Genomic DNA, 15626 nt, shown 5'->3' with positions numbered 1-15626 from the left:
TATCTATCATATCTCATCTCTATTAACTAAATCCTTTATCTTGATCTAAAAAGATCTTATCCCCTAGTGAACAAAAGTTAATTGTAAGACTAAATTATCTGGTCTTCAACCCCACCTAAGGGACCTGAGAAGGAATAAAACTTAAATGCCTGAGTGAGCCCACTTCCAATGCTCTAGTTGATATCAGTATTACAGTTTTACAATTATTCAAGATCTTAGCACTTAGGGACACTCTATTGTGCCCTATCATATGGCTTCTCAAATATGGCATTGTTCTTCAAAGCATACAGAAAACATCTGCTCTTCCTTCTGTTTTATATGGGCTCGCCTGATTAGGCCAGGCCTATTCAGAGTGATTTTTTTTTATTCATTTAAAAGCAACTCATTAGGGATTATTATAACATGTCTTATTCAATATATTACAGTTAAAATATTGGGCAATGTTCCTTGGACCTATTGGAGGACAAGAGATATAGCATAGAAAGGCAGGTATCCAAGGGTTTATCTTAAAATTTTGCATATCAGAATGTGTTTGTGTGTGTGTGTATGTATGTGTGTGTGTGTGTGTGTGTGTTTAGGTGCACTTATGTACTTATGTCTTGAGAATGGTAAACCATGGACTACTTTTACATTATTTTTGCAGATATTCTAAGTTTTTGTCAGTTCATGTGAACTTTATTAGCATCAATTAATATTTCACTCCAGCCACCATTTCCTTCACATATTATTTTCAGATTTGCAAATATACAACTTAATATTGCATATAATAAATCTTCTGTAGCACACAATACATGAATGCACTGAAAATATTAATCATGAATATTTTGTATGTAATTGTTTCCTTTACATTCTTGATAGAAAATGTTAGCTGTGGATTAAGGAGAGAAAGTTCATTTGTTACTGGCAAAATCTGATTGCATAGTTGTAAAATTATCAACATGTGAACCCTTTTCACACTCTTGATGGCCTCTGGTGGCTAAGATGATTAATGTCCTGTAGAAAATCTATCTTATAAAGATTTGAATTTGGACTGAGTTATATAGATTGTTGAGAATTCGTACAAAAATGTTAAGTGCCATTGATCAATATACAAATATATTATAATTTCAGTTTGGTTTTCATCTCCTGCTTAAATGAATAATGTATTTTATTATATAATTTAAAGCATAGAAATATACAAAAGGGAAGTATAATGTCAGTTCAAGTTTCATTTTGTTTATTATGTTGTGTTGCAACATTTTATTCTTTAAGTTCAATGCAATGATATGGTGTTTAAAAATACAGATGGAGTAGATATTTTCACTTGAATTTTTAATTGTGATAGTAATAAGAAAACAATAGGAAATGAATTTTTTCTCATATGATTCATTATATAAACAATAAGTGTAGCCTAATTTTAACAATTCTGTGCACAATTTTATAGTAGATGACCTTTAATTACTGTGAAGATATTCTATTCATATTACATTTGTTCACTTGTCTTACTGGGCAGTAGACGTCTGCTGTGAAGCATAAAGGGATTTTTTTGTCCTAATCCCTGTGATATGACATGATTAATGAGATAAAATTCCCATTTGGAGTTTCCTACCAATCAATAGGCAGATGGGCAATAGTGGATGTCAAACAACAAGACAGCAGGGGATGCTTAAGCTCTTGTTTCTTTCATGAATAAAAACATATTTTGAGAAACATTATTTAAAGCTGCAGTCAACATTTCCTGTGCCTTTCATTTATATCAGATGGTTTCCCTCATATTGAACTTGTCTCTAAAGTATAGATATTGTTAAAGTGATAGTTAATGTTTATGTATAAATGTTTCTAGAATTAACAGTAAAGCAAACAAGAGAATTTCTAATGATTTTCTTTTTACTCATGATTTTATAGGTTTTAATATATGGGTGAATAGTGTTATGCATATAATTATTTATTACATTCTCATATATCAAAATAGACATTGCTGGGCTACAGTAAGTGTTCTGTCTATAACATACATACACATTAGGCCACACATCTTGGTATTGAAATCTTTCTAGTATTAAATTCTTTCAAATTGTGCAAAATTTAAAGAATGCAAACATATTTGCAAAGTGCTTTATTGTTTTTTATTTTACCTTCTATGTGATATATCAAACACATCTTTTTTGACATTATTTAATAAGTGACACAAAAAGAAAGCAAAAAGCACCTATGTGTGAATCCTGTTGGTAAAAAGAACCTATACTAAAAACACAAAGCTTGAGGAAATCATAGTCAATTATAAAATATCTTTTGAAAATCCCTAGAGAAAATACCAAATTGTAATACAATATTTCATTTTTGAATTGCTTACAGACATTATAGAGTATTTTAAAAATGAAAAATTTAATGATTCTAGTATTACACAGATGAGAATCATTAGAATAGTTACAGAAAGTAATAACATTATGAATATCTAAAATTGATTATAATTTACACAGAAGTTCTTCTCAGGAATGTAAATACCCATGTACTCAGTCTAAAAGCTGACTTGAAATAGAAAAAATAATGTGTTCATTTGAAAAAGAAGATTTAATGTCTAATATGGCACTTTTGGTCTTTTAAGATATTAACATTACCTGTGTGTCCTAGAGGATAACAATCTTAATTCTTTTAATATAAGAGATATTTTAAACTCTTTTGCTGTTTACAGAATGGAGAGAGTGAGAAGAATGCAGCTGGCTCTCATTCTCACAGCCATTGCAGTACATTGGGCTCCATAGAGACAGCTCCAGGGCAAGCCCAAGCCAGACACACATCTGAGCCTCGTGGACCAAAATCAACTAAACATGGACAAAGGAGACCATAAGAAGCTAAGAGGCAAAATGTTGTCATATGCATTCTTTGTGCAAACCGGCTGCGAGGAGCACAAGAAGAAGCACCCAGGTCCTTCTGTCAACTTGTCAGAGTTCTCTAAGAAGTGCTCAGAGACATGAAAACCCATGTCTGCTTAAAAAAGGGGGGAGCGGGGGACGCAAAGGTTGACAAGGCTCATTATGAAAGAGAAACAAAAGCTTACATTCCCTCACAAAGGGAAGAACAAAAGGAAATTCAAGTACTCCAATGTACGCAAGAGGCCTCATGCGGCCTTTTTCTTGTTCTGTTCTGAGTACCACCCAAAAATCAAAGGAGAACACCCTGGCTTATCCAGTGGTGATGTAAAGAATATAGGAGAGATGTGGGACAACACTGCTGCAGATGACAAGCAGCCCTAAGAGAAGAAGGCTGCCACGCTGAACGAAAAGTACGAAAAGGATATTGTTGCCTACAAAGCTAAAGGAAAGAGCTACTCAGCTATAAAAAACAAGGAAATCCCAAAATTTGTGGACAAATGATGTAACTAGAAATGACCATAATGAGTGAGTTAACCCAGAAGCAGAAAGACTCACATGGTATATACTCACTTATAATTGGATACTAACCCAAGAGGCATGTCCCATGAAAGGAGATTGCGATAGTTGTGAGGACATCCTATTGGTACTCTAGGTGAGAAAAGTATAGAAGGATCCAGAGGGTCCTAGAGAATTACAAGAAAACATCATGAGGGGTAGATCTGGGCCCAGGGGTTCTGCACAAACTACTGCACCAACCAAGCACAATGCATGCAGTAAACATCGAACCCCTACTCAAATCTAGCCAATGAACAAGACATTCCCACAGTTGAGTGGAGAGCGGGGACTGACGCTGACATGAACTCTGGTGCCCCACATTTGACTACTTCCCCTTGGAGGGGATCCCTGGTGGCACTCAGAGAATTGATAAACAGGCTACCATGATGAGACTTGAGAAGCTGTGACCATATAGTGGGGGAAAAGGTCCCCCTCAGTCACAGACATAGGGGAGAAGAATAGGGTGAAAGCAGGAGGGAGGGAGGAACGGGAGGATACAAGGGATGGGATAACAATTGAGATGTAATCTGAATAAATTAAGTAAAAAAAAAAAGAAAAAAGGAAGGATACATGCAGCAAAAAGAGGTTAAGGCTGAAAAGAGCAAGAAAAAAGAAGGAGGAGGAGGATGAAGAGGACAAGGAAAAGGAGGAAGAAGATGAAGGTGATGATGAGGAAGAAGTTCACGATGAGTAAGTTCGTTCTAGCACAGTTTTTCCCCTACTCTATAAAGCACTTAACCTCCCTGTGCATAGCCCACTCCTTTTAAAGAAAAATTTAAAATGTAAAGCTGTGTAAGATTTGTTTTTAAACTGTACAGTGTCTTTTTTTTATAGTTAACACACTGCCGAATGTGTCTTTAGCTAACCCTGTCCTGATGGTATTTTCAATGGCCATTGACCTTGCCTGGAAGAGTCTGAGGGTTGTAAATTGGCATAGAAATTTAAAGCAGGTTCTTGTTGGTGCACAGCACACATTACTTATATGTCAGGATGATAGGGTTTTGTTTGTTTATTTGTTTTCTTTTTTCTTTTTTTTCCATCTTCTGTTATCTGTGATGTAGCTTATATGAAGATAATCATTGTTTTGTTAACTGAATACCACTCTGTAATTGCAACAAACAAAAAATGTGGCTGTTTTCTTGACATTCTGAATGATTCTAAGTTAACACAATTTTTTATTAAAAAAAAAAGAGAATCTTTTGCCACCAGGCACTGATGGTGCACATCTTTAATCCAAGCACTTGGGAGGCAGAGGCAGGTGTACCTCTGTGAGTTCAAGGCCAGGATGGTCTACAGAGTGAGTTCCAGGATAGCCGGGGTTACACAGAGAAACTCTGTTGAAAAACCAAAGCCCCCCAAAAGAATGCTTTGTTACTATATCATGTGGACATCTTTACTCAGCTTAGCTTTCCACTCGCATAAAAAAAAAGTGAAAAATGATTTTACCCCTTTCTCTGTCTGAATCATGTGTCCTTTGAAGATGAAATTAGATCTAGTTAACCATATAACCTGCAATGACCTTTAATTTATTTCACTAGGACAAGGTCTTGTTCCATAGTTCTGACAGGTTTGGAACTCCTAATCCTTGTGTCTTAACTTCATAAGTTCTGATTTGATAGATAAGTGTTAACATGCCTAGCTGTATAATAAACTGGTCAATTAAGTTATTTAAATTAGATATAATGGAAAAATTCATTGTATTTGGATGCTTGTCTCCATTTCCCTGCTTATGCATAAATTATTGATTAACCGTTACCTTGTTTCTTTATCAATTTCTGTTATTTCTTCAAGAATAACGCTTTTCTTGTACAGTGTTATGTGAGAGTAGATCTTTCCTCAACATAATATCGATTATTGCACTGCAGACTTGTTTGTTGTGATAATTTCTTCTCATATACAGTGTTCTTTCTAAATTCACAACAACTTTAAGGAAGGTTTCATTTTATCTTCCTTGTTTCTAGATTTTTGCATACTACAAACCAGAACAATACTGAATATGACATTTTATAGGAGGTCTTCCATAATACATGTACATGAGTGTGTGTGCTATGCATTATTATCTTTAAAGAGACAACAATATGAATTACCCTGTGAATATAATATCAGTATTTGCAGCATGTAACCTGTCTTTTGCAAGTGAATTGATACAGTATATTTGCATGTTGATGTACTTATTTTTACACAAGATTACAATTTTAGCACATTAACGTTATATGCATCAACATTAAGTGGAAAATTAAAGTAATATAAGTAATGTCACAATTTTTGGAAGGAGAATTTTAAAGAAAACCATGAATAGACATGATAGAATGCAGCACCATAAGCAGTCTTTTTCAGAACTTAAATTTTGACAAACTTTAAAAAATTAGTAATGTCATGATGACCTGCCTATTCTTCCATGCATTTCTTCCCTAAAAATTATAGTCTGTAACCTAATGTCACCTTGTTTTTATTTTATAAATAGTACTTTTTGGAACATATATATATATGTTTTTACATATATATATATTTTTTTTATATATGTAAAATATATATATTTTTTTACAAACTGTCTCTGATCTCTTAATGGAGAAAACAGATATAGATTCTCTCCTTGCATAATATCTTGCTATAGATCTCTGCATCTGCTCCCATCTACTGCCGGAGAAAGCCTCTCTGATGACAACTGGACAAGACTGATCTATGAATATAGGAGGATATCACTAAGAATCCTATCACTGATATTTTTCTACTTTTTTCTAGACATGTTTGGTTCTACCCTGTCTCTGTCCTATCAAGTCTTTGTTTCCTGACAATAGAGACAACATAGAGTGTCAGCTCTCTCTCATGAAGTGGACCTCAAGTAAAAGCAAGCATTGTTTGGCCACTCTCACAAGTTTCATGCCACTATTTTCATTGTGGCTTTATTCATAGTAGCTAGAAACTGGAAACAACCCATGAAGAGTCCTGGTAAAATAAAGCTAGCAGACTCAATGACAGGCTTCAGTTTCTTGTTAGCATAGAGCAGACCTGAGCCCCATTCCTCAGAAATGAGCTCAACGGTTACTGAAAATACCACAAAAAAAATGGAAAGGTAAGGTTGCTTAGCTACCGGTTGTAAAAAAAATAGTCCCTAACTCTTGACCAGAGAGAGTCACATAGCCTCCTTGGACACTGGCCAATCTCAATCGAGATTAAGTAGCCTCAGTAGAAACTCCCCTTTATGGCCTTTAAAAGAGGCCTACATGATACATCTTAGGTTTAACAGATAGCTATGATTCTATAGATATATGAGATAAAATAGATAAGGTCTTCAAAACCCTCAGAGACCTACATAATATAGCATTCGAAGAATTTTTAAATTCTTTTAAAGATCCTATGACAATAAGACAGATTAACTCCTGGCAATACCCACCCTACTTCAAAGAAGATGATGAACATCAAAGAACCTCCTTATGTAAATGGTTTCAAATACTGCAAACCAGACACTGGACAAAACATCCTCATTTCTGGCACAGGAATAATTATGCCTAAAAATGGGAAAGAGTGAATGCAGACAGAGTCAACAGGTAAACTTTGCTAAGACAGGGTAGGCAAGTCCTCAATAGTTCTTGCCTCACACATATGTCTGTCAGATATATTGGGCCAGACAGAGGCTGAAGATGATGCTCCACCATTATAAAGGGTTTTAAGTGACTGCTCAGGCAGCAAACTGTCTCTGTCATTTTTTTTCATTTTGGAAACTGCTAATATGCACTTCTGGTTTACTCAGGTTATTAAGTTTTATTCCTTTTCAAGTCCCTGATGAGGTAGTAGACCAGATAATTTAGTCTTACAATTAAGCTTAGTTGTTTAGGGGTTAAGAAGATTTTTAGGTCTACATAGATGTTTTAAGTTGATAGAGTTGAGTATATGATAGATACTGATTTTCATTGAGAATTTTAGACTCACCAAGATAGGAAAGATGTTTTCTTCAATGTTGTCAAATACAAATTGCCAAAAAGAAAGGCAAAGTAGAAGGACCCAGAGGGTCCTAGAAGCCTACAAGTAGAACATTATGATAGGCAGATTTGGGCCCAAGGGTCCCGCTCAAACTAAGGCACCAGCCAAGGACAATACAGGCGGTAAACCTTAAGCCCCTACCCAGATCTAGCCAATGGACAGAACACTCTCCACAGTAGAGTGGAGAGTGGGATATGACTTTCTCACATACTCTAGTGCCTCACCTTTGACCATGTTTCCTGGAGGGGGAGACCTGGTGGCACTCAGAGGAAGGACAGCAAGTTACCAAGAAGAGACTGGATACCCTATGATCATATAGAGGGAGAGGTAATCCCCCTCAGGAACTGTCATAGGGGAGGGGAATAAGGGGAAATTGGGAGGGAGGGAAGAATGGGAGGATACAAGGGATGGGATAACCATTGAGATGTAACAAGAATAAATTAATAAAGGAGAAAAAAAAACAAATTGCCAAAACACTATGACTGTAACATTTATATAATTCTTGCTTGTTTTGTGGTTTATCTTACTGTATGTAGTTTATTTTATTTATGTGTAGTAATTATAAATGTACATGTAAAGAAGAAACATAATGAAAATTGCTTTAAAAAATAAGCCTACATATTCTCTTCAGGGTCATTTCCATTTTATTTGAGTGCTTTACCCCAGGATACTAGAATAAAAGTTCTTTGCTTTTACATATGATTTCAGATTCCTGGAGGCTTCTGGGGTCCATGCGATCTGGGCATATCACCTATATGTCCCTCAACCAAAGAGTGTGAGAAGAAAATGTAGTACAGTCACAAAATGGAATACTACCTAGCTGTTAAAATGAAGACATCGTGAAATTTTTAGGCAAATGAATGGAACTAGAAAAAAAGTCATCCTGAGTGAGGTAACCCAAACTCTGAAAGACAAATATAATATGTATTCACTTATAAGTGGATATTAACTGTTAAGTAAATGGTCAAAGTACAATACACAGTCTCAGAGAGGTCAGGTAAAGAGGAGGGTTCTAGGAGGTATACATGGACTATCCTGTAAAAGGAAAATGCAATAAATTTTTGCAGGTTAAGTGGGAGGTGGGTGGAGACAGGAACAGGAAGGTTTTGGTGAGGAGAGGGGGAGACAGACAAAGAGAATGCAAGGAGAGGCACCTAGAATTGGGCAGCAATGGGGACATGGAAACCTAGTGCATTAGAAACTTCTTAGATCCTTAAGCAACCCAGATTGATACAAATATAGAGGCTGACTCTCTGAAACCTGACAGCAGGGAGCCGCATTGACAAGGACAACATGCATGAAGCCTTCACCACTGTGCTCTAGACTCTTTGGAATGGGAAGGTACTCCTAAGGCTACAGAAAGAAAAATCTGGACACCAACTGAGCCACAAAACCTTCCAACTACAATCTGTCACGGAAAAAAAAAACATCGTTTTTCAAAAAAAGACTAAGTAAATATAGGAAAATGAAAAAATGAATCTCAAAAGTATGATCCCCTAAACAAGACTTGAACAATGACTACAGCAGTTAACATGTCCATATGGGTGGAGAAAATCTGACATGATGAGCTATATAGGTAGTCAACTGCTTGAGATCAGGAGAATGAGTCTTCTCCAGGGATGAGACCTGGATAGATTACCCAATCCCACATTGTTAGCAGCAGACAAATATACATAGAAGAGACACTAAATGGACTCACCAGGCTGTATTTACATATACATGCATATATACACAAAGATATATGTATATATACACAAATATATCAGTGTATATTACTACTACTACTATTACTACTACTACTACTACTACTACTACTACTACTACTACTACTACTACCACTACCACTACCACTACCACTACCACTACCACTACCACTACCACTACCACTACCACTACTACTATATTATATGGTTTTCAGCAAAAGGATTTCTCTGGGTAACTCTGAATGTCCTGGAACCTGCTATCTAGACCAGGCTAGCCTTGATTTCAGAGAGATCCACTTACTTCTGCCCCATACACATTGGCATTAAAGGTTTATGCCATCATGGCTAGACTTAGATAATTTTAAAAGTGGTCATGAGTTTGAATGGATATGGTAGAGACGTCGGTGGATCATTTTAATTTTGTAGCACTTGTTAACTAGGTTTGTGACATATAATGTCATCAATTGCATCACTTCCATAAACTTTTGAGAAAACATGTATTAATTGGATGGGTTACTTTGTATAAACCTTCTAATTCCTATTGATCTGTGAGGTTAAGGCTAACATTTGTTGACTTTTATTCCATACTAAAAATCACAAAAGATGAGTGTTGGGATTTTTACATCACTCACTGTTAGTATCAGTACTCACTGAACTTTTATGCTTTTAATGTTTTTATTTTCTGATGCTGAGAGCCTAAATAATAATTCATATACATTTACAGTAAATTTATATTTCTAAAGAATTATTCCTATTATAAATACATGGTAGTATTCATTTTCTCTTTTGACTATTTTGGCTTGATGTCTACTTTGTTACATGTCAGAATCACTATCCCATCTTGTATTGCAGTTTCCATTTGATTGATACCTCATCTTTCATCTTGTGAGCCTAATTTTGTGAATTTCTTTGCCCGTGATATCGTCCCTTGATCTCATTTTTCCATTTATTTTATTTTATTTTATTTTTGTGAATGTTTTGCCTGCATTATATGTATGTAAAATCCATGCATGTGTGTTTAGTGCAGAAACCAGAAGATGGTATCAACAGATCCCCTGGAAACTGGACTAGAGATGGTTTTGAATTGCCTTGTGTGTTCTGGGAATTGAACTCAGGTAACCTGCAAGAGCCACAAGTGTGCTTAACCACTGAGCTATTACAACAGCTTGGATTTTTGCTTCATTAATGCAGTCAGCTAGTGTGTGACTATCAAGTGATAAACTGAAGATATTTGCATTTAAGTTGTTATGGAGATGGGTTTGCATATTCTTGAAATTATTGTTTGTTGTTCTAATTGGTTGTATTATTGAGAGTTCTTTCCTTTTTCTTTTATTAATATTAATGGCTTGTTGGTTTACTTTTCTGTGTATTGTAATTTATTTCAGAGCTTTGTTTTGCTCTTTTATTTGTCTCATAAAATTTGTTAGTGTGCTGTTACAAATATTTCCTCTTTATACAGTGTTCATTTAAGTATTCTACAATTTTAGCTTGATTATTGTGGAGCAGTTGAGCCATGTCACTGGAGAGATTTCCTGGTGCAAGAGTGTGGTTGAGCTGTATCCAAACCCAAAAATATCATCTTGAGACCAGCAGGAGTAAAGCCTGCTCCCTTCCTGTTTTGGGTATGCATGCCCTGGAGAACATAGGCATACAACTCTCACCTCTGATAGGTAGTCACATAGCCTCATGTTCAGGTTTCAGCTTAAAACTTTGTATTTCCTTATAAGGACATGTCCAACTAGCACCTGGAATTCCTTTTCAGGCAAATGAAGCATTTCCAACATTTTGACCTGAGCCAATGATGCACATTTACCCTCCAAACCCTTAAGCACTTCTCCAACGTTTATATAAAGGAGAGCTGTTTCAATGAAAACCATCTTGGACAAGGATATTTCTCCCTGTACCCACTGCAAACCAAGGTTCTGCATAATCCAGTTGCCTGACTTAGCTTCCTTTTGGATAATTTCCCCCTAGCTAGGCAGCCATGTCGGGCCTCAGTGGAATAAGATGCACTTAGTGCTGATGTGACATGAAATAATGGGGCAGGATGGCACTGGGGAGGTCTCTCTTCTTTGACAAGAAGGGGAAAGGAGAATGGGGGAAAGTGAGTAGGAGGGTGGAACTGAGAGGAGATGAGGGAGGGGACTTCAATTGGTATGAAAAGTAAATAAATAATTTAAATAAAAAACACAGGATATGAATAATGTCATATCACCAAACTAAAAGATTGGAACACACACACACACACACACACACACACACACACACACACACACACACAAGAACACTCACATCCTACAACCAACAATATCTAGATAGCAAGAAATAATAATCATTCATCTATAATATCTCTCAATAGCAAGAGTCTCAATACCTCAATAAAAATACAAAGGCTAAATGAGTGAGTGTGAAAACAGAATGTATCACTCTGCTGCATACAAGAAACACACTTCAGCAAAAACAATAGACATTACCTCAGAGTAAAAGTTTGGAAAAAAGAATTTCTAAGCACACCGAACCAAGAAGCAAAATGGAATAGCCATTCTAAATAAAATAGACTTTCTACCAAAATTAATCAAAAGATGTGGTGGAGGACACTTCATACTCATCAAAGAAAAAAATCCACTAAGATGCCATTTCAATTCTGAATACCAATGCCCCAAAATTTGTAAAAGAAACATTACTAAAGTTTAAGTCACACATTGCACACTAAATGTTAATACTTAGATACTTCAACACTGCACTCTCAACAATGGACAGGTCATCCAGATAAATCTAAACAGAGAAATAATTAAATGAACAGAGGTTATTAATCAAATGGTCATTCCAGATACTTACAGAACATTTCACCCAAACACCAAAGAATATACCTCCTTCTCAGCACCTCATAAAACCTCTAAAAAGTACTTGGCTACAAAACAAGTCGACAGATACAAGAAAGTTGGAATAACCCCCTGTATTTTATCAAATCATCATCTATTAAAGGTAGACTTCAACAACAACACAAGCAGCAAAAAACCTAAAAACTCATGGAAACTGAAAATTTCTATACTCCATGACCAATGAGTCAAGGAAGGAATAGAGACAGAAATATAAGACTTTCTTGAATTCAATGAAAATGAATGCACAACATTTCCAAACTCATAGGTTATAATGAAAACAGTACTAACAGGACAGTTCATAACACCAAGTGCCTTCATTAAGAACTTGGAGAGATCTCATACTAGCAAGTTAACAGTACACCCAAAGGTTTATAAAAAAAAAATCTGACACATCCAGGAGAAGTAAGTGGCAGGAAATAATTAAACTCAGGGCTGGAACTAATAAATTAGAACAAAGAAAACAATACAAAGAATCAATGAAACCAAGAATTGCTTCTTTGAGGAAATCAAGATAGACAAATTCTTACTGAGACAATATCCAAATGACCAAATTCAGGAATGAAATGGGGAACATAAAAACAGACACTGAGGAAATTCAAAGAACTCTTACTTCTCATTTGAAAAACCTGTATGCCACAACATTGAAAAATCCAAATGAAATGGACAATATTTTGATAGATGGCACTTACCAAAGTTAAATCAAAATCATATAACCAATTTGAATAGACCCACAAATCCTAAGGAAACAGAAACATTCATTAAAAGTATTCCAACCAACAACCAAACAAATAAACCAATCAAACCTTGGACCAGAAATATTTACTGCAGTATTTTTCAAGACCTTCAAAAAAGAGCTAATGGCAATAATACTCAAATTATTCCCCAAAAGGAAATATTAGGATACTTGATAAACTCATTCTATGAGGTCACAGTAACTCTGACACCTACACCATACAAATATTCAACAAAGAGAATTTCTTACCAATCACATTTATAAATACTGATGCAAAAGTTCTCTCAATAAAATTCTCTCAAATTAAATGCAAGAATACATCAGAAACATCATCGACCATGATCACGCAGGCTTTTTCCCAGAGATGCATGACTCCCACCAGGAATTGAAACCCATCAAGAAATGTTTGCATCCTCCATTGATTTGGAAGCCAAACTGAACCATTTATTCACACATATACAGAAACGCATGCACAAACACACATACACACATACACACACACACACACACACACACACACACACACAAAGGAAAATTCATCAATGTAATCTACCACATAAGCAAACTGAAAGAAAAAAATCCCTCACAAGCATTTCATTAGATGCCGAAAAAAGCCTTTGACAAAATCCAATACCTATTAATGATAAGAGTCTTGGAGAAATAAGGATACAAGGCCTGTACCTAAACACAATGAAAGCAATATAAAACAAGCCAATATCCAACATAAAATTAAGTGGAGAGAAACTTTAAGCAATTCCACTAAAATCAGAGGCAAGGAAAGGCTACTCACTCTCTCCCTATCTATTCAATATAGTACTTGAAATTTTAAGTAGAGCAATGAGACAACTAAAAGAGATCAAAGGGATACAAAATGGAAAGGAAAAAGTGAAAATATTGCTGTTTGCTCATGATATAATAGGATAAATAAGTAATCCCCAAAATTATACCAGAGAACTCTCAGGGTTGATAACCACCTTCAACAGCAATGGCTGGATACAAAAAAATTACCGCAAAAGAGAATCTTTAATCACACTGACAAGGGAAAATAAAATTGAAATTGGAATGGCTTCTCTATGGAAGATTTCAAAGATCTCACCTCGGCTTATTTTTTTATTTTTCCTTTTGATATTTCTTTTATAAGAATAAGGTCTATTTTTCCTTAACATTTTGATTATTCTACTTCATTGTGTCACAGAAATCCAGTTTCTTAGCTACAATCATACATGGAAGTCCATTAACCTTGGTTCTACTTGTTTGTTAGCATATTTTGAGACAAAGTTCCATGTAGGCCAAGGTGACCACAAACACACTATTCAGTCAAAGTTGGCATTGATTCCTATTAACATCTTGCCTCTTCCTCCTACATGACGTTAGAAGTGTTTATGACAACATCTATCACAATTGATTCTTTAAAAAAAACTAAAAAACAAACAAACAAAGCAAACCAACAACTATAAACCTCGTTATAGAAAGCAAAAGAAGGGCAGATTAGACCCATTTAGAAATTTAGAGGTGAAAAATGAAATATTACTAAAAGTCAGCAATATGACTTCCTAAACAGTAGCTGAATAATGATAACAATAGACATGCTAGACAAAGAAAGAACCATAATTCCCCAATCCCACACAAAGACCCAAAGGCAACTGAGGAATGCTAATAGGAGAAATAGCCTTCCCTCCCAGGAAGAACATACAAGTTGATTAGCCAATACCAAATGATCAACCTTGGAGCACACATACAAATAACATTGGACAGCAGGTTTTGTGTATGAATACATATTACACATATGAATATATAACACATATATAATATCATATATATACTTTATATATATATATATAATCCACAGATTTGGAAGGGAAAAGTGGGATACACAGGAGGATTTGTAGGAAGGAAAGGTAAGGGAAATTTTTAAGTATATTAAATTCTCAAAAAATAAAAAAAAAAGATAGGTATATACTTAGTTACACTAACCAAAAAAAGAGATAAGATGCCTTTTAAAAACAAAGGTGAAAATTAAAATATTACTTTAAATATTAATCTATCCCAGTATTTCATTGTAGAATATTATGGAAAATTATATTGGAATAAATTGGGAAATCTAAAAGTAAAACAGATGATTCTAGAAACATATACCGTACCTAAATTAAACCGATGTAACAAAACAAATATACTTGGATCTAAAATGCAAAAAGTGATTTAAACAGAAATAATTACCCAACAAAGAAAAGCCTAATATTCAAGGCTGAATTCAACAAGAAATTTATGGAAGTACTAATATCAGTGTGTTAACATTTTTCCGTAAGATAGAAAGAAAGGAATACTTCTAAATTCCATTTTATGAAGATACTATTATCTTGATAACAATACTAATTGAGGCCACAACAACTATAATAATGTTATGTACTAATTTTCTTCATCAATCTAGACAGAAAATGAAGTAAATGAAAATCAGATTCAATAGCACATTCAAATGCTCATATTTGATGTTGAAGTTGATTCTATTAAAGGGGTACCAAAGTGGTTCAATATATGCTAATCAATGCAAGTAATTGATCACATAAACAATTAAGAACAGAAACACACCTAAATATTTTAATAGATGTAGAAAACCTTTTAAGGGAATTAAACATTAATTCATGATAAAAGTACTAAAGAAAATAGAGATAGAACATATATAATTATAAGAAATGCATACATATGACAAAATTGTAAACAAAATTATACTAAATTAGAAAAAAACCAAAATTTTCTTTAAAATAAAGAATAACATAGGTGTCTCAACTCTTGCCATTATTGGTCAAAATATTTCTTACAATCTTGGATTATTAAGACAAGAAAAGGGAAATGAGGTACAAAAAAATGTAAATCTGATTAATATTTTCATCAAAGTATGAGAATATATAATTAAGAATGTATGTCA

The 15626-nt window shown here is 34.7% G+C and overlaps 1 pseudogene across 1 annotated transcript; it reads left to right on the top strand.

Moving 5' to 3' along the window:
* Positions 1–2804: 2804 nt before the first annotated feature.
* Positions 2805–4098, top strand: LOC311601196 (high mobility group protein B1-like; annotated as a pseudogene). Its single transcript has 2 exons — positions 2805–3300; positions 3959–4098. The product of its transcript is annotated as a high mobility group protein B1-like (transcript).
* The last annotated feature ends 11528 nt before the right edge of the window (positions 4099–15626 follow it).

The sequence above is a fragment of the Acomys minous genome (assembly GCF_964271855.1).
Source record: "Acomys minous genome assembly, chromosome: 7".
In the NCBI taxonomy this organism is placed as follows: domain Eukaryota; kingdom Metazoa; phylum Chordata; class Mammalia; order Rodentia; family Muridae; genus Acomys; species Acomys minous.
Note: the sequence above shows the minus strand (reverse complement) of the source record. Positions and strands in the feature narration are given on the sequence as shown.